This window comes from Diabrotica undecimpunctata, chromosome 3 (genome assembly GCF_040954645.1).
Source record: "Diabrotica undecimpunctata isolate CICGRU chromosome 3, icDiaUnde3, whole genome shotgun sequence".
Taxonomy (NCBI): Eukaryota; Metazoa; Arthropoda; class Insecta; order Coleoptera; family Chrysomelidae; genus Diabrotica; species Diabrotica undecimpunctata.
Genome location: NC_092805.1, coordinates 135,725,795 through 135,738,414, shown reverse-complemented (window position 1 = coordinate 135,738,414; position 12,620 = coordinate 135,725,795). Strand labels below are relative to the sequence as shown.

Here is a 12,620-nt window from a genome sequence, read left to right as displayed (position 1 = left end):
TTGGCGATTGGTATTTTAGTCGGTAGTTTAGTACACAAACTGCACTTTCTGTTCCTCTATAGTTGCAGCACTTTTGTCTATCACTTTTTTTATGGATGTTTGATACGGACGCTGCTCCATTCGGGTGGCAGTACTTTGACTCTCAAAAAGCAATTAAGTCCAAAAGTGAGTAGTTGCAGTAGTGATTCCTTACTTTAAAAAGTTCAATGGAAAGACCTGTTGTACAGAAACTCATCCATTTCATTAGGAGTCTCTTTTCTTTAGATTTAAGAATAGTCATTATCTTCAGTAATTTTTTAGCGGTGTTAGACTGATATAAACTTTTTCCTTGCCATCCGTTTTTGAGAATTTTATTTCTTCTTTACATTCTTTGCATTCAGCACTACTTTTTTGACATCTTTGCATCTTGTGTAGTATTTCCGATCTTTTGTATTGTTTGTCATTAACCATGCATGTCAAAATAGTTGGAAATACAATCGTAACATGTTTTCTACTGGTAAACTAAAGAAACATACCTGGTTTGATTTTTAATTTTAGTTCCATATATATTTAGTGCTGTGTAGTGCCAAGTTTTTTGTATAGGGTATGTCCCACAACTTTTTTTATATTAAAAAAAATGTTTTTCGTTTACAAAATTTATGTTTATTTTGCTAATATGTTTTTTATTCTATATTAACTTTTATTTGGCTGTTAATTTGTAGCAATATTTGTTTATTACTTTCTCATAGTCTGTCCTTCAACAATAAGAAAATTCTGACAGGAATGTAGAGCGACAATATAAGGTTTTTTTTTGTTTATCTTTCTTTTTGACTATGTATTCTTAAACCAATCTTCGTCCCTCGACGAAGGACTAGGTGGCGTCCCTTATTTTCCCCCTTTCTTTTAGTACCAAATTTTCATTGGTACGTTTCAATTCCCAATTTTTTATATAAATATACCCCATCCTAGATCTATAGACCCACATAGTTTGCAAGGTGAACATACTGGCACCCGGAATTCTGTTTTCTCTGTTAACCCCCAGTTTTTAATTTAAAGCTTCTTAGAGTAAATATATAAGTAATCACTAGAAACGAATTGATCGAAAGTAGTGAATAGATGTAAAGAACCGCTATTTTGTGATGCTACCGGTGACGACGCCATCTTGTAGCGCTAGTTTCGTGACGCTCGTCTTAGTATTTTATTTTAGAGAAAAAAGGAATACAACAATATTGTTTTATAGTTTATATTAGTCATAGTTTTTAAAATATTAGACACTCACACATTGTTTTTATTGTTCAAATTTCCAATTTTTGTTACATGTGATGCCACTTGTATAAACAAGTGACGTCATAAAATGGCGACAAAATTTAGGCACAAGTTTCTTCTACGCTCAAAGTTAATATAAAATGCCATATTAGTTTAAAAAATATACTAGAAATATCTCAGAAAAATTCTTATTTTCAGTTAAGTATTAAGAATTATGCAAGATCTATATAATAAAATTAGTTACCAAATAGAATGTTTACCGAAAAAATGACCTCTGACTAATGTTCCTCTTCTTCCAAACAGAATCATTCAAATCCGCACCTCAATAAAAAAATTCAACAAAAGGCAATTCCGATAGAATTTAAGAGAGGAAAAGAGGAGAGAATCCATCGAGGCGTGTTAGAGATAGGACGGAGACTCGGAAAAGGACATTCGCTCCGGGAGTCCGGGAAGGAAGGACTTCTTCCTGTTCCGGCAACCCAATCAGACTTCTGAAGAATAATTGATAACAACTATATAGGTACCTATATCTCTTTTCCGAGGACTCGACAATCAAACTGACACATTTTCCGAGAACGGTGTATTCAAAACAACATTTCTTGGGATGAAAGACATAAAATAAGAAAAGAAAAAAGGAAGGGACGTGAGATATCTATTTCGTTTAATTTTAGTAAAAATCAATGCACGGGTTGAATCGTATCGATTCAAAATAAAACTGTTAACTAATAAAAGGTAAAAACATTTATATACAGAAGAAAAATATTAGGCCATTACAATAACAAAAAAAATTGAATGATAAAAAGAACATATTGAAAAGTTAAAACACTTTTTTACAAATTATGCATCTCTTTATCTGTTCTTGTGTTGTTCCTTATGAAGTCTTTATTAATTCATTTAACCTTCCTTTATTTTTTGTTGTTATTATTTTCCATTTTACACTTTTATTATTTTTCTCATGATTGCTTTTTCTCATTGGGATGTCTCGAGCAGTTATTTACTTAGGTACAAAGTAATAAAACTAATAGAACCGTCTATTCTGTAGGTATACAGATTGCTAGAAAACCAAAAGAAGCGATTAAATAAGGTTAAACACAGACAGGGCGGCGTGCACCGCGGCGGCGTTGAAAGCGATCTCTCGTCTATGGTACTTATGTTGTGCAACACAGACGAACCGTTGTTTGTCAGCTCGCCGCGTCGGTCACCGCGCGGCCTATGCTGAGTACCATGCGCCGCGCGCCGTCGGCGGTTTTATGACTTCTGGCGGCACATCAGTAATAGATATCTCTTGCTTCAACACAGACGTGTGACTGTTTTGCAACGGTTTTATTTGATTACTTTTGTGAGTATTTGCCAATTTTTGTATATATTATTGAAGCTATAGAGATCGATAAATTAATTACCGAAATTCACACACGGCCAGCAATTTGAGATTTGGGCTCAAATGAATATTCGAATAAAATGCTTGGGAAGAGGTTACCCACAGTTTTATTTCGGAAGATGCTTTTCTTTTCTGGGCCATCTTTAATTTCAGTGGCATGAAATTTGGCCATCAATAATACGTTCTTTATGAAGACTGAAGACCAGTGAGTTATCTATAGTAGCGGAGAAAGGAAACTCAGATAGATTTTGTGCTGTCTAGAAGCCAGCTAAAAGAGTTATCAGTTGTAAAGTGATAAAGGATGGATGTGTAGTCAACACCGACCGGTGATAATGGATAAAGATACAGTTGTGGCGAAAGGAAAAGCAAGTAGGACATCACAAATTAAAGTGATAAAGTATAAGGGTTTGTCATGAGTCTTTAAAAGCAAAATACTGGAAGAGTTTGAAGGAAAAATACTGTAAATGACAGGTGGGAAGCGAACAGCAAAATTTGTACGAGTAGGTGAGGAAATAATATGTGAAAGAGGTATGAGAGGTATAAAAGCGAGGAATATAAAGATACATACAAGGTAGCAAAAAGGGCGCGTTGTAGCTACTGCTAAAGAAAGATCGTCTGCAAAGCTGTATGAAGAGTCGGAAACATCTGAGATGATAAAGATTAGAGAGTATTGCTAAAGCAAGGGACAAGTCATCAAAAGACTTAATCCACGTACGTCAGATGGAGAGTGCGGATATAAGAGTGTTAAGATCTGATGTTAAAAAAAGCAGAGGGTATAATTACTACACTGTGGGACCCCAAAATGAGAATCTAATACCGGGGATAATGAGAGACGAGGTTGTCTCGAAGAGCACAAATTTTAATAGATAACGAACCCAGTTCGAAATTAAAATCAGGAAAGCAGTTAGGCAGGAATGTATCATGTCTCCATAAGCAGATATAATCTTCAACTTTAACAAATTGTCGGGTTCTGACACAAGTATCATAACTAAATTTTTTAATGCGTTTTTTGTAGATCCAATGTACAGACTTTTATATGTTTTTTTCAAATAAATATCTTAACTTAAAAAATAGCAAACTGTAGTTTTATAGAATAGTGGTACTTTTAAAAACTTGACCATAACTCTGAGAATTTCTTTGTAAACAGTAAGCGCTCAGCTAGGAAATAAATGTTTACACACTTCAAACTTTTCTTTTTCATTCTGTGATTTGTCATAAGTGTGTACAAAAACATATCAGTCTTTCCATTTAATATTTTTATTTCTAATTGTTAGTACAGGAATTTAATGCACTTGATTTAAAAAAAAACTTTAGGTGAAAATTTGAATATTTCCACCAGGAAAGATTTAATTTCCTGTAGTCAGCTGTATACCAAACATCACAAAAGTTTTTATTAAAAAAATCCTTTATAAAAGGTATATTTATTTAAAAGAAACCTTATGGGCTAAAATACAGAACGTTTTCGAAATAAATATGCCTTGTTCAATGCTACTACCAGGTATACATGTTTAAAGTCACCAATTATATGGTGAAAACCATTTAAATGTTATTTAAATGATATTAGAATACATTTTTGCTGATAATTATGCAGGAATAAAGTATTAAGTAGATTCACTCCATGGCAACTGGTCCTGAGACGTAGTCTCTAAACGGACTTTAGGTAGCAACTTTGAATATTTGTTGTTTTTATTATTGTCTATTTTTAGTCAGAAAAACATGAACACATTTGTGCACATCTTCTACATTAATCATATTCACTATCTTATTCATTTTTTAGAAAATTCATGGCATTCAATGGCATGATTTTGAATTATTGATTCTAAAGTAGATAGTTTCTTATGTTAGCTTATTATGAAGGATTTTCATATACTTTTAAAAATAGACAACATACAAGCAAATTTTGTTTAAATTTGAATGATTTTATTTATAATTTTTATTCCATTACTGACAAATCTCTGCAATATATTGTAAAAAAGTAACCAAAAGGTCTTATCGTATTTTAGATCATCTTATGTTCTTTAAACTTGAACCTTTAGATATATTTGGGAAACTATGGGGCAGAGCTAGAAGTACAGATATAAAGTTCTTTTACGATAAGAATGAAATTATGGCATTCTATAAGTAGAGTAGCTTTACTATTATAGTAACTTTTAATGTTCACCCATACAGCAAACTACCTATGCATAGATTCTGATATAATCGAGTGACATTTAGTGAATTATCAGTTGGTAAAATATTGCAGTATTGCCAGTTCATTTCTTGCGGATTTTTGTTATTGTATTTGTGAATTGGAGGTTTGGTCGTGTTCATTATTTACTTTGTCGTTTTAATTTTTGTTGCAAACTAAACTAAAAAGTCCGCTTTAGAACTAATAGTCCTTTATAAATTTTCAAAAATGCCTAAAGCTTTAGAAAGTTGTGCCCAGAAAATGGTAATTTCTTAAATTACCTATTTTTAGTGATTTTTAAATAGTGATATAAACTGCTGTGAGCAATATTTAACTTTACATTTTAAAACAATCGTATTTTATTTTGAGTAAAAAGTGAGGTTATATGTAAGTTTTTATTTTTAGTTTAGTGTATGGGAAATGTCCATTCGCTTGACTCTCGGACCAAAATTGACGCCAATATAGCCGATTAACGAAATTTGATAAAAATCGAATGGTCTACAGTTTTTTCAATTTTCCGGCAAAACGGTGCATAATTTCTGGCCACACGTTTAGATTTTCTAAATCAGCAAGTCACCCTTAATCAAAATAATTCAAATTTCAAACAAAATATACACTTTTATTTTCTTGAAATTTTCAGCGAATACATACATTCCAGTGGAAATTTTTCTCACGAACAGTTAGATGTAGAAAAATTCTGAGTATGACAGAAGAACGAGCGGCCAATTTTATGTAGAAAATATCCATTCGCTTGACTCTCGGACCAAAATAGACGCCAATATAGCCGATTAACGAAATTTGATAAAAATCCAATGGTCTACAGTTTTTTCGATTTTTCTGCAAAACGGTGAATAATTTCTAGTCACATGTTAGCTTCTTTTTAAACAGCAAGTCATGCTTATTCAAAATAATTCAAATTTCAAACAAAATATACACTTTTATTTTCTTGAAATTTTCAGCGAATACATACATTCCAGTGGAAATTTTTCTCACGAACAGTTAGATGTAGAAAAATTCTGAGTATGACAGAAGAACGAGCGGCCAATTTTATGTAGAAAATATCCATTCGCTTGTCTCTCGCACCAAAATAGACGCCAATATAGCCGATTAACGAAATTTGATAAAAATCCAATGGTCTACAGTTTTTTCGATTTTCCGGCAAAACGGTGCATAATTTCTAGTCACATGTTAGCTTCTTTTTAAACAGCAAGTCATGCTTATTCAAAATAATTCAAATTTCAAACAAAATATTCACTTTTAATTTTCACGAAATTTTCAGAAAATACAAACATCCAAGTGGAAATTTTTCTAACGAACCGTTAAATGTAGAAAAATTCTGAGTATAGCAGAAAAACGAGTGGCCAATTTTATGTAGGAAATATCCATTCGCTTGACTCTCGAACCAAAATTGACGCCAACATAGCCGATTAACGAAATTTGATAAAAATCCAATGGTCTGCAGTTTTTTCGATTTCCCGGCAAAACGGTGAATAATTTCTAGCCACATGTTAATTTTTTTTTAACAGCAAGTAACCATTAATCGAAATAATTCAAATTTCAAACAAAATATTCACTTTTAATTTTCACGAAATTTTCAGCAAATACAGACATCCAAGTGGAAATTTTTATCACGAACCGTTAGATGTAGGAAAATTCTGAGTACGGCGGAAGAACCAGCGGCCAATTTTATGTAGGAAATGTCCATTCGCTTGACTCTCGGACCAAAAGTGATGCCAATATAGCCGATTAACGAAATTTGATAAAAATCCAATGGTCTAGTTTTTTCGATTTTCCGGCAAAACGGTGCATAATTTCAAGCCACATGTTTATTTTTTTAAACAGCAAGTAACCATTAATCGAAATAATTCAAATTTCAAACAAAATATTCACTTTTAATTTTCACGAAATTTTCAGCAAATACAGACATCCAAGTGGAAATTTTTATCACGAACCGTTAGATGTAGGAAAATTCTGAGTACGGCAGAAGAACCAGCGGCCAATTTTATGTAGGAAATGTCCATTCGCTTGACTCTCGGACCAAAAGTGACGCCAATATAGCCGATTAACGAAATTTGATAAAAATCCAATGGTCTAGTTTTTTCGATTTTCCGGCAAAACGGTGCATAATTTCAAGCCACATGTTTATTTTTTAAACAGCAAGTTATGCTTAATCGAAATAATTCAAATTTCAAACAAAATATTCACTTTTAATTTTCACGAAATTTTCAGCAAATACAGACATCCAAGTGGAAATTTTTATCACGAACCGGTAGATGTAGGAAAATTCTGAGTACGGCAGAAGAACCAGCGGCTAATTTTATGTGGGAAATGTCCATTCGCTTGACTCTCGGACCAGAATTGACGCCAATCTAGCCGATTAACGAAATTTTATAAAAATCCAAGGGTACCCCCTTGGAAATTTTTTTCCAAATTTTCAAAAAAAAAAAATTTGTTTAATGTTTTGGTACATGCACTTGGTCCAGCTTATTCCAAACATGTGTTTTTTTCTGATCCTTAACCCCAGTTTGCCGGAAAAAAAGAAAAATCGAATTAAACGATCTACAGTTTTTTTTGTTTTTTCTGGCAAAACGGTGCATAATTTTTAGCAACATGTTAATTTCTTTTTAAACAGCATGTAACTATTAATCGAAATAATTCAAATTTCAAACAAAATATTCACTTTTAATTTTCATGAAATTTTCAGCAAATACAGACATCCAAGTGGAAATTTTTTTCACGAACCGTTAGATGTAGGAAAATTCTGAGTACGGCAGAAGAGCGAGCGCCATTTTATGTAGGAAATGTTCATTCGCTTGACTCTCGGACCAAAATTGACGCCAATATAGCCGATTAACGAAATTTGATAAAATCCAATGGTCTACAGTTTTTTCGATTTCCGGCAAAATGGTGCTAATTTCTAGCCACATGTTATTTCTTTTTAAACAGCAAGTTATGCTTAATCGAAATAATTTAAATTTCAAACAAAATATTCACTTTTAATTTTCACGAAATTTTCAGTAAATACAGACATCCAGGTGGAAATTTTTCTCACGAACCGTTTGATGTAGAAAATTCTGAGTATAGCAGAAGAACCAGCGGCTAATTTTATGTAGGAAATGTCCATTCGCTTGACTCTCGACCAAATTGACGCCAATATAGCCGATTAACGAAATTTGATAAAAATCCAATGGTCTACAGTTTTTTCGATTTTCCGGCAAAACGGTGCATAATTTCTAGCCACATGTTAGCTTCTTTTTAAACAGCAAGTCATGCTTATTCAAAATAATTCAAATTTCAAACAAAATATACACTTTTAATTTTCTCGAAATTTCAGCGAATACATACATCCCAGTGGAAAATTTTTCTCACGAACAGTTGGATGTAGGAAAATTCTGAGTACGGCAAAAGAACCAGCGGCCAATTTTATGTAGGAAATGTCCATTTGTTTGACTCTCGGACCAAACTTGACGCCAATATAGCCGATTAACGAAATTTGATAAAAATCCAATGGTCTACAGTTTTTTCGATTTCCCGGCAAAACGGTGCATAATTTCTAGCCACATCTTTATTTCTTTTTAACAGCAAGTCATGCTTAATCGAAATAATTTAAATTTCAAACAAAATATTCACTTTTAATTTTCACGAAATTTTCAGCAAATACAGACATCCAGGTGGAAATTTTTCTCACGAACGTTTGATGTAGGAAATTCTGAGTATGGCAGAAGAACCAGCGGCCAATTTTATGTAGGAAATGTCCATTCGCTTGACTCTCGGACCAAAATTGACGCCAATATAGCCGATTAACGAAATTTAATAAAAATCGAATGGTCTACAGTTTTTTCGATTTTCCGACAAAATGGTGCATAATTTCTGGCCACGTGTTTAAATTTTTTTAATCAGCAAGTCACCCTTAATCGAAATAATTCAAATTTCAAACAAAATATACACTTTTATTTTCTCGAAATTTTCAGGGAATACATACATCCCAGTGGAAATTTTTCTCACGAACAGTTGGATGTAGGAAAATGCTGAGTATGGCAGGAGAACCAGCGGCCAATTTTATGTAGGAAATGTCCATTCGCTTGACTCTCGGACCAAAATTGACGCCAACATAGCCGATTAACGAAATTTGATACAAATCCAATGGTCTAGTTTTTTCGATTTTCCGGCAAAACGGTGCATAATTTCTAGCCACATGTTAATTTCTTTTTAAGCAGCAAGTCATGCTTAATCGAAATAATTCAAAACTAACTAAACTAACATCATCATTAAACAACGAATTTTATCTCTGAGTTAGTACATCCTAGTTAAGAAACAAACTGAGATTTAATTTATCTATTTGGCAGCTATATTGTTGTTTTCATAAAACTACCACACATTTTAAAACCCGTTTCTTTTTTTTTAAACAGTATATATACTAATTTGGTATTTATTCACGGTAAATTTCCATTTAGCGATTAAAAGAAAATTGGATTTAGCTTCTGCCATGTATATCACAAGCACTACGAGCGATAACATTTACCTTCCACTCCACCAATCTCATAAAGAGCGTATAATAACCGAGCTGTCATATGCAATATTAGAGATAGAGAAAATCTGGCTACCGCGGGCGTTTGGTTTGTTATCCAAACTTAATAATGGCAGTCAAAGCGTTGGAGATGACGTCAGGCGCGATGACATAACGCATCAATGCCTAACTTCACAGGGCCACTTTTCGCTCCGTGCTGAATGTGCCCTCGGGATGTGTAAATACGGAGAGCTCGATGCTACTTCAACAGGCGATTGCACCCTTTGGAGATGATGTTGAAGACTTGCGGCATTTTATACCAGATTTGTCTAAGAACAAAGGTTTTGCGTAAATGGAGACTGAATCATACATTCTGATAATTAACTATTTTATGAATAAACTGTTAATATCCACTAGCAATGTTATATTGTATATACATATAATAAATATAGAAACAAAAAACGTTATTCTAGTGATCTAATATTGTTGTGGTCGGTGGCTATTTTCTATTTCACTTTAATATTATTTACTATTTTTATTGGGAATTAATCACAATTTTAGTTTAAAATGCATTTATTTACATCAAAATAAACGTATTTAAATGAAAAATGTGATTGACTTCCAATAAAACTAGTAAATAGAGCGGTATAAGGAAAAAATAATACGGTTTGAGATTTTAGACACTTGCAAAAACTGACATATACATGACTTAACTTTTTTGTTTACTATTTTCTAATAAAAATTAAATACAATCTGTTTACCAACAACATTTATATTGTCAAAGATAATAATATAAATGCCACACGCTGACATAAATGGCAAGGAATTTACATTTAGTCCAGGATAGGACAATAAAAATAGTGGAAAAGCTCCGAGTTATTTTATATGTATGGATTTGTTTAAACAGTAGTTAAAAATACCTCAAATATCAACATCTGATAGGGGTGGTTATCACTCCAACTCGGGGATGGAAAAAGTTAATCCAAAAAAACACGGTAGCCACTAAAATACTAAATTTTAAGAGAAAATTGCACCTTAAGAGTTTTTTTTTAAGAAAATATTTTTGTAGTTATTCGTGACTGAAAGTTGACAAATTACATGTCAAAGAAGCATGTTTTTAAACGGTTTTTCGCAAATCTTTATCCGAGATCTTTAAAAAAAGTTTCTATAAGTTTTTAATGAAAAACTTACCGTTTTGTGCGTATGCAACATCGAATATATATATCAACAGCTTTAACTTTGTTAATATTAAGTTTACGGTAATAATAAAAATGAATTGTTGTATAAGCTTCATTTCCATCCAAAAAATTTTCATGATAAAATCTAAATTTTTGAAGTTTTTATTGGCCAAAAACCGTTTAATGCTTTTTTGACGGTAATTTGTAAACTTTTAGCCACAAATAACTCCAAAAATATAAATTTTTAGAGAAAACTCGAACATTTTTGTCTTAAAATTCACTATTCTAGCGTACGATGGTTTATTTTAATCAAATTTTTCCGAGTTGAGTTGGTAACCACTCCAGAGGAAAATGACATATTGGCATAAGATAGATTTTAATTTTTGAGCTATTTTATACCTACTGTCAGAACTTCAAGCAAATCGATGTAAAAAGATTTCTGAGCAGAAAACCGTCGCCATTTAAGTCAAAAATCATATCGCCATTTAAGTGTAAAATGCGCAACCTACAGAACGGCCCAATTTCACTTTAGCCGAAATATACGCAAATCAAGAAGAGAAGGCAATTTTTAGGTAATGAGATTCAGAAGAAGAAGCAGAAGAGAAGAGCAAGAGTTCAGAATTTCACATATCTGAGCTGCAACCTGAACGAAGATTGAGATCACTCGCATGAAATCCATATTAGAATCGAGAAATCCAGAAGTTTATTTTACAAAATGAGTACTGTGTAACAGGCGACTAATACAGATATTAGATTTTAAGTGCTCAGGTGCTACCAGTGCTCTCAGAGACTACCAGTAAGAAAACCACAGCTTTCAAAATGTGGTGCCACCGGAGAATATTACAAATAACATGAACACATCACGCTTGCAATAAAGCAGCCTTGAAGGATAGGTCAAAAACTGTAGAAAATTGTCTTTTCTTCAATAGTTTAATAAATAATTAAAAATAATTAAAAATAATTTAAAATATTTGAATTTCCCATGTAACTAAATTAAAGACTATACGATCAGCATGACATCCCTTCTTGTTCCTGCTGTATCGTGTCTCCTGCGCCTGCCAGTGTAACTTTTTCACATTCAAACTATTCAAACCGGAAATCATTTCGTCTTTGTCTTCTCAAATATAAGCACGCTAGTCAAACTCCCACTTTTAGCTTTTCAAATAGAAGCAACCAAGTTCATCTCACACTACTCAATTAAAAAACTGATTTCAAGTTAATTTTATTTTTATTAAATAGGTAACGTCATTAAATTCAGTGAATTCAATCTTTCGTAAATGTCGGTCCGACAAATTAGAGGGTTGCCGGACAACAACTAAACTTTTTTACTCTACGCATCTGATTTGTTTAATTTTAAGAACACTTAAAATGTACTTTATTGTATGTAAAATCGACCTGTTTCGGGATTTCCCTTAAAACTCGACGGTTCTCGAAATAATGATAATATTCCATAATTTAGCCGTTCACTGTATATTCAAGCACACATGTTCATAGCCAATATTAATTGTAACTTAAAAGAAATTATCCATAATACACCTTATAATTCAGTAAATAATTAGTCCAAAATAAAACCAAACTTGACAACAAAATATTGTCCATAATAATCAGTGACTGAGAAATTAAATTGTGGAAATGTTAGTGTTCTAATGCTAATTAAATTATAGTACACGAAAATAATATAGATTGTAATTTTAAATATTTATAAAATAAAAAAAAAATTAAAAAAAGGATTGGCCCATGGGGGGATCGAACCCACGACCTTCGCGTTATTAGCACGACGCTCTAACCAACTGAGCTAATGGGCCATGTTTTTTTGCTACACAATGTCATGTACTAAATCTAAATATGTAATCTATAAAATTGTTTTTCTACAATATCAGATTAAAAACCTTTCAATTTTTAATAATAAATTCTATCAAAATAATAAGAAGTTACTTTTAAGTTGGTTTTAAATATATATTCTGTCTCAGACTGTATAAAATCAAGAAGAATATGCCTCTATATTCATTAATAAAGCTATGTTTTTACGTCAATTTCCTTGATTATCGGTCTAGAATTAATAAAAACACACTTCAAAACATTGCCATTTTTAATGAACACCTTATTTTTACCACTTTGTACTTTAAACATGTGAAACATTATTAT

General features: G+C 32.2%; 1 protein-coding gene and 1 non-coding gene across 2 annotated transcripts in view; both read right to left on the bottom strand.

Annotated features, from left to right (window-relative positions):
- The window catches only part of Ets65A (DNA-binding protein D-ETS-3), a 283,056-nt gene that overhangs the window by 79,767 nt on the left and 190,669 nt on the right, over window positions 1–12,620 (bottom strand). The gene's annotated exons all lie outside the window — the stretch shown is intronic.
- On the bottom strand, window positions 12,207–12,280 carry TRNAI-AAU (transfer RNA isoleucine (anticodon AAU)). The gene has a single exon. It is a non-coding gene; the product is annotated as a tRNA-Ile (tRNA).